The sequence below is a fragment of the Tamandua tetradactyla genome, chromosome 6 (assembly GCF_023851605.1).
Source record: "Tamandua tetradactyla isolate mTamTet1 chromosome 6, mTamTet1.pri, whole genome shotgun sequence".
Taxonomy (NCBI): domain Eukaryota; kingdom Metazoa; phylum Chordata; class Mammalia; order Pilosa; family Myrmecophagidae; genus Tamandua; species Tamandua tetradactyla.
Window position 1 is genome coordinate 84305350 of NC_135332.1, and position 17576 is coordinate 84322925.

Sequence of the window (17576 nt, forward strand, 5' to 3'; positions counted from 1 at the left end):
TTCTGATTGTAGTTCCCTTAAATATATATATATATAAAAGAAAACTGATTATATTTCAGACATGGGGATTTTCTGACCTTTGAAGGTGGTGCTGAATTTGACAGAGATTTTGGTCATATTATAAAGTAATCATTTGTGTGTTCTGGGTATAAAGTATATAGATGCCTCACTGTGTCCCAAATCCAGGCATAAATTTCTTCCTTTTTTCATTATTTTGTAGTATCTCTGACTCTTCTTCCCTTCATGAATACTGATGTTGGAAGGAAGTGTGCAGGTTCAAAAGCTTTGTGAATTTATTATCAGATTTACTTTTGATTATGTGCAATCTGGAAAAATAAAACCTATAGGTGGAATGAATATGGAAGGTGATAGAAAGTTTAAAGAAATGAATTTACTTTGTTATAGTCATTGGTGACTACAAGCCCTGAATGGATACAGAAAGTAGTAGTGAGTTGAAGGAAGTAAATTTTGTTTACTACAGTCATCGTTTGCTATAAAAGTCCTAAACAAACGTAGAGAGTTGCAAAAAGGAGTTTATGAAAGTGAATTCTGTCTGTCATAGTGCTGACCAAATTTTAATAAGCCTATTTATCTTACATTTCAAAAAAAAAGAAAGCATTTGTGTCAAACCAGGTATTCATACAAAACCAAAGTTTAGTTTTCCCCTTGTTAAAATAACATGGATTGTTGGTTTGCTTTAAATGTGAAGTTTTTAAAAAAAATTTCTTAATTATCTGAGTATTCTGTCTGGAAAACACGGCTTTTACATCAGAATCATATCCTTATTAATGTTTGTGTTGGCATTATCATCCTTTATTTCAGAAAACAAGTCTTGTCTCTGTTAAGAGAAAAGTTTTTACAAATAATATGTTCTTTAACCTTGCATAATTAAGATGCTAAAATAGTTTAACCTACCGTATAGGAGGATGTTCTGGTTTGCTAGCTGCTGGAATGCAACACACCAGAAATGGATTGGACTTTAATAAAAGAGGATTTATTTATTAGTTCTTCAGAGGAAAGGCAGCTGACTTTCCACTGAGGTTCTTTCTTACGTGGGAAGGCACAGGGTGATCTCTGCTGGCCTTCTCTCTAGGCCTCTGGGTTCCAACAACTTTCCCCAGGGTGATTGCTTTCTGTATTCCAAAGGCCTGGGCTGAGCTGCAAGTGCTTAGATGAGTTACGCTGAGCTGCTTTAGCTGTGCTACATTGAGCTCTCTCATTTAAGCATCAGCCAATTACATCAAACATCATTCATTGCAGCAAGCACATCTCCTAGCTGACTGCAGATGTAATCAGCAACAGATGACGTTCACATGCCACTGGCTCATGTCCACAGCAATGGAACTAGGCACCTTTGCCTAGCCAGGTTGACACCTGAATCTCATTTACCAAGAGGTGTTTGGGAAGTATTACAGTGGTTAAAAGAGATTTTGTTGCTGGTTAGATCTGTGTAGGTAAAATCATATTAATCTTAAACTGTATACAATTCCTTAAAAATCGACAGTGTTCTCACTATCCATGTTATATCCTGATACTAATCTGTATGATGTTAAGCAATGGTATGACATTGTTAGCTGTAGGAGCCAAAGGTTTAAAGCAAGACCTACAGAATTTGTTGCAAGCAGCTGGCCTCAGGATGGCAGCAGTAAACTGTGGAGATTGTTATGTAGAGCAGTCTGGGAGGAAGAGAATATTTACCCCAAATGGTTATGTTAAATATGAAGAACACTGTAAGATAAGAACTTTGCTCCCTCAGGAAATGCCTGCATATCTATTGACATCCTGTGGTATATAACTAGGATCTGGTTGAGAATAAAGTTGTCTGATGTCTGATGTCTGATGTAGAGTTAAACTTCAGACCCCCTGAACCCATTTGTGTCTGTCTTTCTTTTCTTCCTTTTTCTCTCTCCTTCTCATCATTCCTTAATATCCTTCGAGCTCTGTTTCAACAGAAAGCAACAGTTAGCCATGGTTTTAGTTTTTCTTTAAAAACTACAGATCAAACAGACAGCCAAATTATCAGTTGCACTGCTTTTCTCTAACATCTCTAAAAGTATATGTGGTCAGCTATAGATCAGAGCTTAATCTGTAACAAGGAAGAACCTTTTTTAAAGGCAGGGCAAATACATAAATTATATTTTTATCTAGTAGTTAACATAACTCTGGTAAATGTGTGAAAGTGAAACAGAACAAGGCCTCTGCTGTGGTTTGCTAATATAAAATAACTAATGTTTTATTTCTGAAAGTAGCTTCATTTAAAAATACTCATAAAAATTAGAGCTTAGATTATAAGCTTTAACTGTTACCTTTAAATTCTGAAATCCTTTGCTCTTTGTATAACCTAGAAGTTTCCTGGAACTTTATGTATCTGTGTGACAACTGAGACTCAGATTTAGTTTTACAGCCCTAAGACTCAGCCTAAGTCTATACAGCAACTTTTAGAAATAAAAAAACAAAACTGACAAACATCAAACTCTGATTAAATATGTGATGAGACTGATCTGGCTAAAACTAAGGTAAATAAATATACAAGATTTTAAAGGTTTAACTTTTGTGGGAGCTAAAAAGAAAAATGTTTTGTCCAAAATTTAAATTTTCTGTAGCACACTAAGTTAATCTGTCTAGTCAGTTTATTTAAACACCCTAGTTTGAGTTTATTTGATATAAAACCTAGAATAAGAAATAAGATCTAAATACTCTGTACAAGTTAATGCTATATGATGTATTTCAACATCATTAATATTACATGATATATTTCAGAGTATTTAGGGCAGAAAATGAAAAAGTGTTTGCAAAGTCCCTTGAGGGACTGGGAAAAATGGAACTATTAAGTTTCCCACCTGGGGAATCCCTGACATTTTCTTAAGAAAGAAGGGCTTCCAATTTAATAAACCAAGGCCTTAATTTTGAGGCTTGCCCTTATGAAACTTGTTTCTGTAATCGCAAACTGAACCTGCTTATGATTAGTACCTAAGAGTCATCTCTAGAAAACCTCTGCTGTTACTCAAATGTGGTCTCTCTCTAAGCCAAACTCTGACTTTCCCACTATATGGGACATAATTTCCAGAGATGTAAGCCTGGCCCTGGCATCATGAAAAATAACTGGCCCTGACATCGTCAGACCTAACTGGCCTTGGTAACACATCCTTGATAAAAATCCCAAGGATGAGCCTGACCCTGTCATGGTGGATTAACTGACCAAAAGGTGGGAAAGAAACAGAATTTCAATGGCTAAGAAATTTCAAATCAAGCCAAGAGGTCATTCTGGAGGTTACTGTTATGCGAGTTTCACCCAGATATTGCAAACTACATGGCAAACTCCAACCAACAATATTCCTGAAAACCCTGAAAGATATCCTGGGTTCTATAAAATTTTAGTCATTGTTTTTCAAACACTTAAAACCTCCAGAGTGTACCAATACCAGAGACACTCCAAAACCCAGAAATACCAGACTCTCCAAGAACAATTAGTTTTCATCAGTTTCCCTTTGCCCCTTAATGGTACCCCTTCTCAGCCTTGATGCAGTTAAAAGAGGCGCTGCACAAATATTCCTCATGGTTAAGATAATTATCAAATGAGAGGAAGGAATTGTAACCAAGAAATCAAGATTTAAGGGATGATTTTGATCACTTGAATCATTATAAAGATAGTCCTTCCTGCTTTCTGGTACACAGGAGTAGGCAGAGCAAAGTACCTAAATTAAAATCCAGCTGCCTGGCAGCCCGAGGGTGGCTTAGCAGGCAGAATTCTCACCTGCCATGTGAGAGCGTTTGCCAATGCCTGCCATGTAATAAAAAAAAAATCCAGCAGCCTTGATTTCTGATAATGATTGTATAGTCCTTATCTTCTGCACCTGTGATTGTAAAAACCTTGTGACTAATCTTTATCTGTGCCCATTTTCCCAGTCTCAACTTTAGAGTCTTGTAATCACTAAAGGCAGCCCCTAATGTTTATCAATAAAGAGTCTTGGGTCAGCCCAGAACTAACCCATCCCAAGTTCAAGTTTATCTTGATGACTGAGACCGGATCTAACCAAAGATGGCTCACCTGACATGTGCAGTGGCTTATACTTGAACATACTAGTCACCTATACCTCATTCTGCCATTTTATTACCTATGAATAAGCATGTAATCAATCTATGCATGCTCAATAATTATACCAACTCCAACTACATCATCTGGGATTACTGTGCTCATTACCCTAAACCCTGCCCATTTTCCTCTCTAATAAAACTGTCAGAAAACTGCAGTTTAGCAAGACAGATGTTGAGCTGCTAGGCCATCTGCTCTCCAACATGTGCCTAGTTATGAACTCTTTCTCTCTTTGAAATGCCTGTGTCTCAGGAATTCGTTATTGAGCATCTGGGCAAAAGAACCCACTACCTTCAGCGGTAACAACACAGGATGAAAAAACAGAAGAAAGGTTGACTGCCCTTAGCAAATGTAGGTGAGTCCAACCCTCCTATCACAGGGTTATGAACACATTTCTTCCAGAGCCGCTGTAGTCTAGCACAGGGAGAAAAAAGTGATTCCATCTATGGACTAGGGATGGACACCCTTTCTTCGGTACCCATTTCCTCCTCTGTGGGCCACACCGACTCTTCCACAACGACTGCACTCCACCCTTGTGGGCCAAGAGGCGCCCAGACAATCAGCAAAGCAACGAGGATGGCTCCGGTCGGGCACAGCCGCGCGCGCAGCTGCAGCCTGGGGACCGGGCGGGAGCTCAGCCACAGGCCGCGGGTTGAAACCTCCCGCACAGACGTTCCGAGCACGGGCAGTAGCCACCAGACAGCTGGCGTGTGCCTCGCTGCCCCCCGGGTGGCCGGAGACCCCTTCTCCACAGGCGCACAGGAGGGGGCTCCTGCGGTCACGCCAGGCCACGGAGCCCCAGCAGCAGACCCCAGGCGGGGGCCCTTCCTCAGCACCCTTCTCCCCCACACTGGAGCGGGCAGAGGCTGCGAGGCGCCCCAACGGCTGGAGCGTCGGCTGACGGGGCGGACATCTAAGCTGCTCCAGGCGGCTTCGGTCTCGGGGCCGGGACCCCAAGGAGCGTGTCTGTGCAGGCTCCACGCATCAGCATCCACCACAGCCTTTACCATGGTGGACGGTAAGGCACAAATGAAAGACAAACTCCCTCCTTGGTTCCTTTCAGAAGAGGAGCGTGGGCCCTGACACATGGTCACCAAAATAGCAGTTTTTAAGAAAAGCACCTCTGGTGTCCCCAAGGCGAGGTGAGGCCGCACCTTCCCCTCCACACACGCTGGGCGTCCCGGCAGGCTCCGGTGCTTCTAGAACCTTCCACGCTCTCCTGAGGAGCAGAGCGCGGCGACCAGGGTGCTGCGGGCAGCTCGGCGCCAGGGCCTTTCCGGAAGGTTCCCCACGGTGAGGCGGGAGGCCGGGGCGAAGGCGGCGGCTCAGGTGCTGTGGTGTCGGCGCAGCTCGGCCCGGAGGGCACGGAGGGAGTGGGCGGCCGTGGAAGGTTCCAGAAGGCGGGCGGCGGCAGGTCGGGCCAGGAGCGCGCGGGCGGCGGGCGGCACTGCGGGCTGGGCCAGGTCAGTGTCGGGGCGGCCCGGCTTCGGGGTGGGGGTCCCGGGGGCGCTGCCCACAGCCTTGGGGACCAGGGACGGCCAGGGAGGGACCCCGCTCCCCTCGGGCTTCGCAGCGCCCCTGCGGACGGACGGCTGAGATGTCGGGACCACGGCCCGCGCCTTGGCTCCCCTGGGGTCCCACCGGCGCCCCCGCGCCCCCCCCTGACTCCACTTCTCTCGGGGGTCCCAGCGCCTACCTGAGCCCCCCGACTCCGCTCCCCTCCAGGTCTCAGCAACGTCGGGTCCGTCCGGCCCCTCTGCCCCCATCGGGGGGTCTCCGTGCCTCCCCTGCCCACGCCCGTGTCTTCTTTTCCTTCTGCTTTGGAGGGAGATGATTTGCCGAAATCCCCTTCCTGTTTTGGGACAGATGCTTAGATCAGTGATTTCCAAACTTCCTGCCTTTTCTATTGTATGCTTTTAGGATGGCAGTTTTCCTTCCAAAGCTATTGGGGTACATCTGTCGGGTTTCAATCTGTCATATTTTTTGTGTGTGATTCTGTCTGAAGAATATTTTAAAAATTTCTGTTGGGAATGATTATTCCAGGGCCCGTTTATAATTTGGAAGTGTGTTCTTAATTTCCAAACGTGAAAATTAAGGTTTTCTTGTTAAGAAAAACCCGTGGCCTGTTACTTGAGTAATTTCACAATAGTTGGTCAATGTGGTCAGTTAAGTTTCAAAAATCTCTTTTGAATATGAAATATCCAGCAGCATCTGTTTTATTCCTTTAAACTTTTTACTTTAAATTGATATCAAACATATTGGACAGTGGGAAAACTAATTCAAAGTCTATATGGAAAACTGCAATATACCCCTCTCTTTAGCCCAGTTCACCAATTTTAACATTTTGCTACATTTTATATTTGCCTTATCAGTCGGTCCATCTATCAATCCATCCATCCACCTATATGTCCACATATGCACGTGGTAGTCAGGGTTCTCCAGGGAAAAAGAACCAATAAGATGTAAGTAGGTGGGTGGGTAGACGGGTGGGTGGGTGAATGGATAGAGAGAGAGCCGTATGGAGAGATGGAGAAAGGGATGTATCTTCTTGTGCTTTCTGACAATTTGTATCTCTTGTTTGGAGAAGCGTCTGTTCAAGTTTCTTGGCTTTTTAAATTTAGTTCTTTATCTTTTCTTATTGAGTGTAGGAGCTCTTTATATATTTTGGATGTTAAGCCCTTATCAGATATATGGTTTCCCAATATTTTCTCCCTTTCTATAGGTTGTCTTTTACTATATTGATAATGTCCTTTGATGTGCAAATGTTTTTAGTTTAAAAAGTAACCAATTTATGCATTTTTCTTTTGTTCCTCTTGCTTTCAGTGTAAAATCTAAGCATGCCATGCCTAGTACAAGGTCCTGAAGATTTTCCATTTGTTTTCTTCTATGAGTTTCAGTTTTAGTTTTTATTTGGAGGTTCTTGAAACATTTAGAGTTAATTTTTTTGGAGTGTGACGTTAGGTCAGTTTTCACTCTTTTGCATGTGGATGTCCAATGTTCTTGGTCCCATTTGTTATTGAAGAAACTATTCATCCCTGTTTAGTGAACTTAGCACCTTGTCAAAAATCAGTGGTCACATAAGAAAGCAGGGGGATGACATGTTTAAAATGTTGAAAGCAAGAAATTGCCAACTGAGATTTGTGTATCTGGCAACACCATCTTTCACAAGGGAGGGAAATCACTAGGTAAACAAAAGCTGACGGAATTAACCCAGTGTTCCTGTTCTATAAGATATGTGAAAGAGAGTTCTGCAGTTTGAAAGGAATGGACAATATAAAACAGATTGGAGCCAATTAAGAAATAAAGATTCAGGTAAAGGTAATAACATGGAGAAATAGAAAGGTCAGTACTATTGAATGTTTTGGTTTGTAACTTTGCTCTTTAGTTCCTTCGGGATTTAAAAGGCAAGTGCACAAAATATATTCATAAATCACTTATTTGGGACGCATTACATATAAGCAATACGTGACAAGTAGCACATGAAGGTGGGGAGACATGGGGCATAGGAGCAAGGTTCATGTTTATTACTCAAGTTAAATTGGTACCACAGTGAATGATTTTTAAAATAAATTTAGGACATTAAATTTAAGTCCTTTTGGTAACTACAAAGAAATAGTGTAGCACGTGTACAAGCTTGTAGAGACAGAAAGTAGAGTACAGGTTCCAGAGGCAAGGGGCAGGGAAAATGGGGAGTTAAAGCTTGTGGGTATGGGATTTCTGTTTGGGGAGATGGGGAAGTTTTGGTAACAGAGGGTGGTGATGGTATCGCAACATTGTGAATGTGATTAATCCCATTGAATGATATGCTTGGGAGTGGTTAGATGAGAAATTTATGTTCTTAAATATATTTATGTTCTTAAATATATTTCCCCACAATTTTAAAAAAGGAAGAATGAAAGACACAATGATAATTAAATGCAACATGTGATTTTAGACAGTATCTATAAAGAGGTAAAACACCCTGAAAGGTCACTATGGGGGACATGTGAAAAAATTGGAATATGGAATGTAAGTTTTCTATCAATGTCAAATTTCTTGGACTTGACAACTATACATAAGTTCATACATAAGTGAATATCCGTGTTCTTAGGAAATGTACATGGCAGCCTTAAGTTTTCAAGGAAGCATATGTATACCACCTACATGCGAGTGTTCAGAAAATGGCATTATAGATAAATGGATAGATTGGTGGATTGTTAGATAAATCGCTAGATGGAGAAAATAATGTATCAAATGTGGTAAAATGTTGAAATTGGTGGATCTGGGTATCTGGGGATGTAGCAGTATATTGGAATTCTCTGGTGTTTGCTTTATTTTTGTAGGTTTGAACATATTTAAAAGTAAAAAATTTTAAAAAATCAATTGGTATAAGATGTGATGGTTTATTTCTGAACTCACTTTTATATATATTATATTCCATTACTCTGTGTGTATGTTGTGCTGGTTTGAGGCTGTTGTTGTGCCACCAGAAAAGCATGTGGAGTCAGACTGCATTGTTGGGTACTTACCGTCTGGCTAAGGTACTGGTCCTTTTGTTTGGGTGTAGTGAATCCAGCCTGTCTCTGCTGTCCAGACTGCCATCTTGTTTGTCAACAGAATTTGATAGAGTCCCAGGCCAGTTAGAGTTTGGACTCTTTTCATTATTTATGAGGACCTAACTGCCAGGTTGGTGTTGATAGCAAATTCAAGAGGCAGGGTCCAGGCTAGCAAACCACGGTGCTTGAGGGATGGCAGAGTAGAGGACAAAGCCACTACATAATTCTTAAGGAAGAGGTCCTTTAAATCTAAGAAAGGGCGATCTCTAGTTTTCCCAGGGAAAAGCAAGCCAAAGAGCAATTTCATAGAGAGAGAGCCTTAATTCTTTTTAAGGGGCAGTTTTAATTCTTAGCAGAGCTAAGACACATAGTAAAGATGAATCTTTAAGGTCTGATTCATTCTTTCCACCCTTCTTGAAGATGGTGGATGTCAGGGTGTGTGAAAAATCCCATGCAATACTTAAGCTTTGCATGACATCTGGCAGCACATGAGAGGTTAAGGGTCTACATTTATTGAAATAGATATTTTTTATTAACCCATAGTGAGGAACAATTTGTTCAAGGATGATCTTGGAAGTTCCTGATACTGTAGCCAAGGCTAGAGGATATGCCTCCACCTACTCTGTTAGATGGTTTACAAGAACCAGAATATATTTTAGTCATCCTACAGGAGGCATCTCAGTGTAATTAATTTGAATGCTCTGAAATGGCTTGAGACCTGGTTCCCTTCCTTTTTCATTTTTTTTTTTAAATTAACTAACACGACATTTAGAAATCATTCCATTCTACATATGCATATATATGGATAGGATACATATCCTTTTTCATTTTAATTTTGATGGCGGGAACCTGCAACCCACCCCCACCCACCTGTTTCCCTCCCTCACCCATATTCTTTCTTGGATGTCTTTCTCATTTTCTTTGGTAACCAAGGCTGAGACCACTTCTATTTGACAACCCCTTACCTCCAGGTACAGTCCCATGGGTACTATCAGGTCCCATCCCAACAAGTTACTCCCAGTTTCTGGAATGTACCTGACGGGGCTTATAATTTGGTTATCTTCCTAACAGATGTTAGCAGGTTTGAAAATGGGTACTTTAAATCCTTCCCCTTTTACCCTCAAAACTGTGAGGGAGCTACTGGAGAATTTGATCCCCTTTGGGATGTGGTTCATAGAAGATTGAGCTGCCCCAGTGTCTACCAAATATGTAACTTTTTTCCTGACATGGGCCCACCTTCAGATATATTAAAGGCTCCAGGTGGACTCTTGAGACAAGAAGACTTGACACACACACACACACACACACACACACCCCAAGTCCTCAAAATTCATCAAGGGTATTATCCAACCTTCTTTTTCTAACTTCAGGCACTCCCTTTTGAAATGACCAGGTTTCTCACAGTGATAACACCCTGTGGAGTCCTGTACCCTCCTCACTCCTACATCTCATCTGGCCTAGACTGCTTCTCTTATCTTGCCTCTGCCTGTCTCTTCCCTGCTCTATTTCTCATCTCTTCCTGACCATGTGGTCGGCTATGCTCATCATGATTTTAGCTTTTTGCTTCTGCTTTTTCTCTTCCCTTCTCACAAACACTTTCTGAGACTCTCTTAATAACTCTTCTAGTGGTTCATCCATCTACCCATCCGTTTTAGAGATCTTTTTCTGAATGTCAGGCCAAGACCCCTTTACGTAGCTGACCTTTAGCATTTCTTGGGCCACAGGACTATCAGGGTCCATTCCTGAGTATTTCTTCACCTGGCCCCTCAACCTTTGCAGGTAAGCAGAGGGAGTCTCATCTTTTCCTTGAGTCACCTTAAAGCACCTATTTAAGTTCTGAGAGTTGGGTACAGCCAGTTTTAACCCTTGTATAATGAGGTCTCTAAGATCCTTCATTTGTGCTCTGCAGTCCTGATCATTATTATCCTAATTGGGGTCTACATTGGGGAATTTTTGTTCTGGTGCCATTACCCCTTGTCCAGGTGGGTGCTGCCTCTCTCATTCTTTCCTAGCCACCACCCTCATCATCCCCCTTTCTTCTCACATAAAGAGAATGTTCAGGATGGACATAAGTTTGGACCAGGTGTATCAACTAGGGCCTAAGAATTGATCCAGTTGTTCTGCTAGCCCTGCCGGATCATCCATTAATGATTTCATCTTTTTCTTAAAGTTTATTTCTGTACTCATCAGTGGATCGTTTATGTAACCGATTTTCCCTGGCCCAATAGGTACTTCTCTCAGAGGGTATAGGGACTCAGCGGATCTGTGTTCTTTTATCCTTTTTTCCTCAGAAGCCCTCGGAAATGGAAAATTTTGTGTCTTTCTGACAGTGTTCCAGCTTCTTCAGAGATTGTTGGTGGGTTGTAACAGGTGGAACATTTGGCTGCAGTTGGCCCTCTAGTTCACTGGGTGGGGGGGATGTGGGTTAGTTCCACTGGCCCTTCAGAGTCCAACAATCCCTGCCCTGGGGTAGAGGGCATAGGGTGGGGGAAAGCTCAACAAAAGATCCCAAGCTTTAGTTTCTAAAGATTTAGTCTCTGGGTCTGGGGCTTTAACTTTTATGGGATAAAGAGTGGTCCCCCCTTCCCCCCACTTCTAGCCAACACATAGCATAATCAGACTCTTTTTTGGAGAAGGGTTTCTTCCCATTAACATAAAGTACAAGGTCGACACAGAGCCAGTCTTCATCTGCCCCATATTTGGGCCAGAATACATTGGGCAGCACAATGCTTTTTTTTGTCCAAATGTAACAAAACATTATTTAATCATTTTCTTTTTGTCCTTTCTTTTGGTCCCGTCACTATCAGTCTAATGTTCTAACATTATACCTAATGGACTATACAGAGGAATGTTTCCAGGGGACTCTATAGGTATCCACTTCCCCTTTTCCCTAGCCAGCTGACTGCCTCCATTACCCATACTGTCTTGCCTGGGTTTCTTTCTCTCAGCACTGTTTTGCTTCATCCATCTTTTGTTCTTTCCCTCACAGGAGAAGGGAACTTTGGATTGGGATTCCACACTTGCTTATTCAGATTTAGGCTCATCAGAATTTTCCTGACCACCAAGGCAATACTTAATAGCCCTTTTTCAAACCATGCACAGAGTTGCCTGGTTACTGTGAGGCAGATTTTCCCTCCCCCCTTTTCTTATTCACAATCAGCAGATCCAAGTATCTGCTCTCTAGTCTTTCTGGCTGTCCGAAGTGGGCCCCCAGCATCAGAGTCTAAGACTGCTCAATCAGCGGGGCCTACCTTCCCTTCATCCTTCCCAGGGGTCTTCCTCTGAAGTCTCAGATCCTGGACAAGCCCCAAAATTGTTAGAAAGAAAGTTGTACCTGAAAGAGAATAAATGCTTACTTGATTGTGGAGAAGAAAAGAATTTAATCACCATCTTGCAAGAACAGTGCACAAGTAAAATGTGGTGGCTGGTGCACCAAGTGACAGAAAGCAGCAACATTTATTCCCTAAACCTAGCATGCAGGTCCCTCCCGTGTTTCTCTGTTGATTGGCTACTCTAGAGGTTACAGCCTATCCAAGTAGTCTATCTAGTTCAAATCTCCCATCCAAAGTTCCTGCTTTTGATTATTCTTTATATCCCAGTGACCCTGGTTGTTACTTATTTAAACTTGTTTTTCCCATATAAGGATGTGGTGCCAATTCTAGGCTCATGTTAGAGGCCCTCTCCTTCTGCCTGTGAGACCAGTCTGTACGAGTTTTGCAGTCCTCTGTTTAGTAAGTTTTGTTTCTCTCGTTTCCTATTTTGTGTGAAAGCTAAACTTAATTCTATTCTTACACATACAGTTGTACAAAGTGCTCTTTTTATAAGGATATTAATAACTGTTATTTTAATGGGAAAATATTAAAAAACCTAAATGTTGAACAATAGGAAATTGCTTGAATAATTTATGATTCCTCTCTATAAAGAACTTTTTTGCCATTTAAAATCCATGTTTTCTAAGAATTTTAGCAATATGGGAAAATTTTTGTGTAATAATATTAAGTGAAAAAAATACACAAAACAGAACATATGCATCACCCACATTTTGTGTACAGGAAAACAGTGGAACGAAATACAACCAAAGTGTTAACAGCCAGGAAATTATGGGTAATTCCTTTTTATCCCTTATCATTTTCTGTATTTTCTAGATATGTATTATTTTACAGTTAGGACAAGGTAGTTTATGCTCAAAGTGATATGAACAAGTGACAGTAAACTCAAATTCAAGCAGAATGGCTGGGAATTGTACCTAGATTTGCCTTTCAGGCTGTGTGACAGTCGTAGCCTTGTTCTCTACAGCCTCTGAGTTCTTTAAGGGATACATGCAGGGGATGAAAAGCAAAGAGAGAGAGAGAGAGCAAGAGAGTGAGTCTATATATCTTATTTGACTTATTAAAGTGTTTATGGCAAGTTTGTGGGGTGGGGCAATTTGGAGGCTGTGGTGGTCAGTATCACATTCCCCATATCCTGGGAATCTTTTCTTGTTGTTACACTAAAATAATGCTTGTCAAAGAAGTTAGGGAAGAGATAAAGAGTGTTTTTCTGGGACAACATGAGCTCTTTGAGTATATGCACTTTCTGACAGAAAGGCTGCTCACACCAGCAATTCATAATCATCACTTCTGTTCCTAAGAGTCTTTAACGGCCCTTCAGGGTATCTGACCCATCTGAGACACAATGGAGCAGGCAGTTTCTCAGTGTTTGTGACCTAGGTGAGACTGTGATAAGGATTGAATGAGAAAGGGAGGCTCAGATCTCTGCCAAGAAATCAACTAGGTGGCCTAAGAAATCAACCTGGTTATAATAAATGCTTTAAGAAGATGATCAAGGAACTCTTTGCATAAAAACAGTTGTTCCCACTTGTATCACTTTTTTTCTTCTAGTTCATTGAGGTTCATTGCATTCATTGTTTTATTTGATCCTAATCACCATTCTGTGAGAGAGGCACTGTTTCTCCATTTTGCATATGGGAAAACTGAGGCTCAACAAGATTTGCCCAAAGTTTCTCTTTACTAATAAAAGCCAGAGAGCTGGAACCCAAGACTTCTGATTTCTCTTTCTTGGATGACATGCTTCAGCCCTAACAGACACATTCTAACACAAGAATACACTTAAATAATACTAAAAAGTCAAAAGAAAAATGAAAATTTATCAAGCTACTGAAAGTTTTATTCACATGAGCTTAACTAATATTTCCCCTTTTCAAATTAGTTTTAATTTTTCAACCCACATTGTTGATGTAAGGAAGACACAACTACAGACAGGCCCAGAGCACCTCCCCTGGGCTTTAATGCTGTCTGCATGCTGAGTTGACAAGGTATGGGAGCATGGGGTCAGTGGAAGTTCCTTGAGCTGACCTGTTTGCCAAAGGCATTGCTGAAGGATGGACCATGTGGCTTATGTGTCCTTCAGGGTATCTGTGCAGTGAAAGGACGTCTCTGGAGGGAGAGGGGCTAGAGTCTGGGCTGGGCACCTTGGGCTCAGATGGGTTCCTTTCCACATGACATTTCACTACAGGAGAGCACAGTTGACATGGCCTCCAGATGAGCCCACTGGACCAGCCCACTCTTTGATCCAACTCCTTGATCCATCTCCATTTTGGGTCTTGCCCTTCCACTGTATCTTTCTGTCCCATTGGTGTGCAGTTACCTGACACCTTGGGAACAGCAGAGATGCAAATCAGGCAGAGAAAGAAGTCCTTCTGGTGGCCTGAGGTCAGGAATTGTACCAGTTCTGAAGCAATGAACATGCCCATATCTAGGCAGCATCAAGATGATACCTCTTCCTGAAGACAAGCTGCTGGCAGTCAGGGCCTCCTCTATCACATGGGAAGGTACATTGGTGTCTGCTGGTTCCTCCCTTCTCTTCTAGATTTTGTTGCTTCCAGTTTTTGGCTTCAGTGGCTTCCTCTTAGTTTTTTGTGGCTTTCTTTTTCATCTTCTGTGTCTTTCTCCCATAGTATCATTTTTATTTCTGCAGGGTAGGTAGTAATGTCTGCCCTTTCATTTCTGATACTGGTTTTTTTGCATCCACTTTCTTTTTACTTTGTCAGTATAGCTAAAGGTTTGCCTTTTAAAAATCTTTTCAAAGAGACATCTTTTGGTTTAGTTGATTCTCTATATTGTGCTTTTATTTCCTATTTTAATTATCTCCACTCTAATATTTTTATTTCCTTCTCTCTGCTTATTTTGGATTTAGTTTGTTTTACTATTTCCAGGCCCTGCAGTTGTGAGATTTGGTCTGTGACTGAAGATCTTTTTTTTTTCTTTAATGTAAGCATTCAGAGCTATACATTTCCCTTTAAGCACTACCTTTGCTGCATAAGTTTTGGTATTCTGTGTTTTCATTGTCATATGCCTGAATATACTTCCTAATTTCCTATGTGGTTTCTTCTTTGACCAATTGGTGGTTTAAGAGTGTGATATTTAATTTGAACATCTCTGTGAGTTTTCTAGGTCTCCTAATGTTATTGATTTCCAGCTTCATACTATTATAGTTGGAGAAGACTCATTTACGGTTTCTATATTTAAAAATTTATGTAAACTTAATTTGTGATCTAACATTTTCTACCCTGCAGAATAAACTGTGGGTACTAGAAAATATTGTGTTTGTGTTGCTGTTGAGTGAAATGCTCTGTTAGGTCTAGTTGGTGTATAGTCTTGACTCTTCTCCTTCCTTACTGATTTTCTATTTAGATGTTTTATCCATTATTGGAAGTGGTGAGTTTAAGTTTTCTACTACTAGTGTAGAACTATCTAATTATCCCTTTAAATATGTCAATATGGTAGGATCTTGTTTTACAGAAGCTCAACACATGTGAACTAAATTGTGTGATTAGCACTCGAAAAAATAAAAATAAAGACAGAGAATTAAGATTCAAAAATTATTTCTATGTTTAATTTTGTTTACTTGTTTCTAGAGTGTTTTTTGCCTTACTTATAAAAGAACTTGGCATAGATATATTTGATTAAGAAATACTTGTTAAATAATGGGGTTCACTATTATGTACACCATATGTAGAGCATGGGAGTGCAGCAGTGGTGAGGCACAGTCCAGGTAAGGGGACCAGCCAAGGTCTCCAGGAAACATACACACCCACCTTACTGGTGTCAGTTACCTTCCTGGCCTCCCATTGACCACCAGGATTTTCTTTCCTCTGGTGGAGAGACCTTGGGTGATACAGGTTGCTGGGGCACACCGGTAAGAATTAAAATGAAAAAAAAAAAAAAAACTATTTCTGTGATTTATTTGTTTACTTACTGTTACTAGAGTGTTTATATGCCTTATTTATTTAAAAACTGTGATAGGGCGGGCCGCGGTGGCTCAGCGGGCAAAGTGCTTGCCTGCTATGCCGGAGGACCTCGGTTCGATTCCCGGCCCCAGCCCATGTAACGAAAACGGAGAAACAAAATACAATAAAACAAGAAAATGTTTAAAAGATGTTTCCCTTTCTTCCTCTCTTCCTTCCTTCTATCCTTCCTTCCTTCTCTCTGTCTTTCCTTAAAAAAAAAAAAAAAAAAAAAAAAAACTGTGATAGATATGTCTGTATAAGAAATACTTATTAAATAATGGGGTTCACTATTGTGTGTGAGTTTAGGGTGGGCCACAGTGTATTTGGGCTGGCCACGGTGGCTCAGCAGGCAGAGTTCTCACCTGCCATGCCAGAGACCCAGGTTCGATTCCTGGTACCTGCCCATGCAAAAATAAATTAATTAATTAAAAAAATTTATGTGCGAGTTTCAACTTAGGCAAAGGGTCTTGGAACATATTGGTCACATAAAATGGGATCCTACTGTATTTATTTCATGTATTTTGGGGCTCTGCCATTAGGTGAATTTATTTTTATAATTGTTATGTCTTCTTGTTGAATTATCCCCTTTATCAGTGCATAGCATCCTTCTTTGTATCTTGTAACAGTTTTTCACTTAATGAATACTTTATCTGACATTAAAATAGCTCCCCCTGTACTCTTATACTAAATACATGAATTTTTTTTCATGAATACGAAAGATAAAAAATCTTAAAAACAACATGAGAGAAGCAAGCATCACACAGAAATGAAACAACTCTTATAAAAGGAATTTATTAATTACAAGTTTACAGTTCTAAAGCCATAAAAAATGTCTAAACTAAGGCATCTCGATAAACATACCTTGACTCAAGGAAGGCTGATGTTTGTCACATGAGACGGCACGTGGCTGGCATCTGCTGGTCCTTGTAGCTGGTTCCATTGCTTCCAGCTTCTGATCCCAGTGATTTCCTCTCTAAGCATCAGTGGGCCTTCACTTAGCTCCTTCAGGACACAACTCTGGGTTCTGGCTTGCTTAGCATCTCGTGAAAAGGTCCATGGCACTGTGAGCTGGGCTCTGCATTTCCAAATGTCCATGTCTAGGTGCCTACTCTCTCTGTTGGCACTCCAGGCATCTTCAAATGTTTGCATCTCTGTCATCTCTGAAGCTACTGTTCTCTAAGTGCCTGATTCCTCCAAAATGTTGCCCCTTTTAGAGGACTCCAGTAAACTAATCAAGACCCACTTTGAATGGGTGGAGTCATATCTCCATCTAATCAAGAGGTCACACCCATAATTAGGTATGTCACATCTCCATGGGAACAGCCCAATCAAAAAGGTCACATCCACAACTGGGTGTGTCAGATCCATGGAAACAATCCAGTCACCCTAAACAATAGGTCTGCCCCTATAAGATTGGATTAGGAATGAAAACATGGCTTTTCTAGGATATGTAACAATTTCAAACCAGCATAGTATGTTTATCACAGCATTTAGGAAAATACAGAAGAATACAAAGAATCACTCAGTCACCATGCACAGATAATTACCATTTGGGTGTATAAATCCCTAGTCTGTTCAATTCATGCTCAAATATAGACACAGTTTTGATTATTTGGTTAAGATGAACTTCCAGAGTTATTATTGCTGGCTCTAATGATAT

At 41.1% G+C, this 17576-nt stretch overlaps 1 protein-coding gene across 3 annotated transcripts in view; it reads left to right on the top strand.

The window, feature by feature from the left end:
* The first annotated feature begins 5275 nt into the window (after nt 1-5275).
* Nucleotides 5276-17576, top strand: part of GML (glycosylphosphatidylinositol anchored molecule like) — a 60051-nt gene continuing 47750 nt past the window's right edge. The window contains exon 1 of one of the 3 annotated variants that reach the window (XM_077166634.1): nt 5276-5386. The gene's annotated coding sequence lies outside the window, so the exon portion shown is untranslated. Of the gene's footprint in view, nt 5423-5533; nt 5557-17576 lie in introns of those variants that run through there. The other 2 variants (XM_077166635.1, XM_077166636.1) reach the window with 2 other exon arrangements.